The sequence below is a fragment of the Eschscholzia californica genome, unplaced genomic scaffold (genome assembly GCF_041429995.1).
Source record: "Eschscholzia californica isolate CP2 unplaced genomic scaffold, dmEscCali1.0.p SCAF_1, whole genome shotgun sequence".
Taxonomy (NCBI): Eukaryota; Viridiplantae; Streptophyta; class Magnoliopsida; order Ranunculales; family Papaveraceae; genus Eschscholzia; species Eschscholzia californica.
The window spans coordinates 13,291,344-13,294,566 of record NW_028238198.1 but is presented as its reverse complement, the minus strand read 5'-3'; positions in this window follow the sequence as shown (position 1 = coordinate 13,294,566).

Genomic DNA, 3,223 nt, shown 5'->3' with positions numbered 1-3,223 from the left:
GGCCGGCCGGAAAATTGGCCGACCGGCGACCTTCGCTGGAAAAGATGATGAAGTGGCGAGAAGATGAAGTGGCTGAGAGAACAGATGGGAGGAGAACTTTCAAAAAAATGTATTTTGTATTTCCCATAAAAATTTATTTCCTGAAGAACTTTCAAAAAAATCTGGATTCCCTCGAAAATTTATTCTCTAGAGAATTTTCTTTATTCCCCAAAACGGCGACCATTGAAAATCACTTTCCAGAATACATCTCACCTTCAAAACAAACAACTTCTATAAAATCATTGTAAAACTTGAATCCTCCTAAATTAGTTAAAACTAAAGCAAATGATATTTTGTAAAATACACATACCACCTATTATACAAAAAAAAAATCATGGTTTTAATATACCAATGAGTACATTTCTATGAGTGGTCACTATGAAAAGCCAATATCCAAGAATAGAAAATATTTTATATAGAAATCTTCCCGTCTCTCTTACGTGATAAGCAAATTATAGGTGGTATTGGGTAGATTTTTTATTTTTTTTTCTAGTATCAATTTCGATAGGTGAACAATCTCTAACTAATGGGGCGGTCCGTATTCGTGTTCTCGTACCTTGTTGTATTATGGGGAGTGATGAAGTAGAAGATATATTTGGATATTTGTTGGAGGGAGCTAGTATAGTGGAAGCATTGTGGGTTTGGTGAACCGCCCCACTTGTTTGTGGCCTATGCCATTATTAGTTTCACATTTTTATTTTTCTTTTTCTTTTCGGTAACTTTATAAAAAAATTGGTATATGCATCCCACATTAATGAGGTCTGCGAACAGACCTAGATCTGGTTCACCAGATCTAGAGAGAGAGGAGAGATTTTTGTTTTTTTTTAAAAAAAAAATTTTTTTTTAGAGGGAGATAAAAAAAAAAAATTATGTTTGAAGGTCGCCGGCCGGAAATTTTTCCGGCCGGCGACCTTCGACGGAGAAGACGATGAGGTGGAGAGAGAGAAGTGAGGTGGAGAAGCTATTTTGCTTTCCCCCTAAATAAAATTGTTAAACAAATTTGACCAAGTCTTCAAACCCCGAAAACTATTTAGCTTTCCTCAAAGCGCTGGCCTTTTGTATGGATCATGTTTCAAAATTTGAGTTGTGAAAGTTATGAAGGTCAATTATTAGCAACTTTGAATCATAAAAACTATTCATGATTTCTCCTAAACCACAAGGCATGACAGGAAATGTACCATCATGCTACAATAAAGTGTTCGTTATTTTTGTTTACATATAATAATTCTGAAAGTAACAGTGACATCTGAACTTACTAAATAAGCTAAATCAATTTTGTTGCACCAAAATCAGAATTTTAGTCGGTATTTTTCTATATATAGACTCTTGAGCTGATATTTTTTTTTTATGTTGAAATACTTTTAAGTTTTTTTTTTTGATGAAGGAAAATACTTTTAAGTTGATTTTTTTTTTTGTTAAAGATTTTTAAGTTGAATTTGAAATAGTATACTTGAATCTTGAGATGTGACAATCCCATCACTTCTCTGTTTAAATGAAAATCCACCTCAAACCTGCCTGGTAGTCTTTTTGATTTGAAAATAAAAACAAATGCCCCTTGATATTGGAAAGGTAAATACCTAATATCCTAGTTCAACAAAAAAGAAAAATACCTAATATCCTTGCAACTATATATATATATATATATATATATATATATGTAATATGTTAGTTGTAACTCAATTTCTTTAATAGTTTTGAGTCAATTTGTATGTCTAACTCTCATTCATTATAGCACTTCCACATTAGAATAGTAGAAAATGGCATCCTATAGGAATTGACAAAGATAACAGACAAAAGTAGATTTGATATTCATATAAGAATGACATAAGAAAAAAAAAAAACAAGAAAAAAAAAGTAAATTTGTTATCGGATTGAAATTTTGGTGATTTTGGCTACCTTCCTTCTTGGACACTTCTATGATGGTGGGTTGGTGGGTTGGTGGGTTGGTGGGTCTACTCATGAATGCCACATAACAAAATAATTACTCTTCAAGTTAAGAATATCTTCTCTCCAAGAAAGAGCCATCTACTTTTAAGACTTATCCCTCATCTTTCATTAAGCTAAATTTCTCTATTAAGTGTAAAATGACTCAAGAATTTTCAAGATTTCCAAAATAGTTCTACATGAAATCCATAAAAATACTATAAACCCTAACACATAGTTTCAACAAAAAAAAAAAACCCTAACACATACTGTAAGAGTTTAACACACACACTTTTCATCATGTATGTAAAAAATCCCACAGTTGTAGCATAACAAATATATTGTTTGATGTAGTATCTTTTTTTTTTTTGTTGAGATGTTTGATGTAGTATCTAAAAGGCTACCTAATACAAGTGTTGGAATGTCTTGTATTTGGTTTAAAGATATGTTCTACGTGATGCTATATCGTCGACCTTTTATTCATTTGTCCAAACATTTGGTGATTTCTACCCTAAAATTTATAAGAATCGTCACAATGTACAGAGAAAGATAACAATTTCTTTTTGTAGTAACTTATTTGTTGATTACAGAGGTGATGTTAATGTCCTACTCCAAGAGCAAGAGAAACAAGAGATTGTTTACGGTGGATAAATAAGAAAGTATATTTCATCAAAAAAAAAAAGAAAGTATAACAATTGTGAGGCACAAATTTACGTGGTTTGGCTAAGACTACTCGTGGGAAAAGAAGAGATCTTGTATCTCATTCATGGAATACTTGAAGGTGAGGTCACACCAATTTTATAGGCACAAATAAAATGAAAAAACTAATTTAAACAACACAATACTGATATAATATCTTGCTTAAACGGGTATATTCAAATACAAGACTATGAAGGAAAACCTATATCCTTCCGATCTTCTCCAACGACACTCCCTCTCAATTGGGTGCGAAGATGTCAATAGAGTCCAATTTTTAGCCAGTAGCCTTTTTGTTAAGATATCTGTTAGTTGCTGACCACTACGAACAAAAGGAGTACACATAACATTAGCCTTCATTTTGTCCCGAACAAAGTGGCAATCCACTTCAACGAGATTTCTTCCTTTGTGAAATATCGGACTTGAGGCAATATGCATAGCAGCTACGTTATCTCAAAACATCTTGGTGAGCTTACATGAAGCAAAACCTAGTTCTTGTAACAAAGCTCGAAGACATATATATATATATATATATATATATATATATATATATATATATATATAT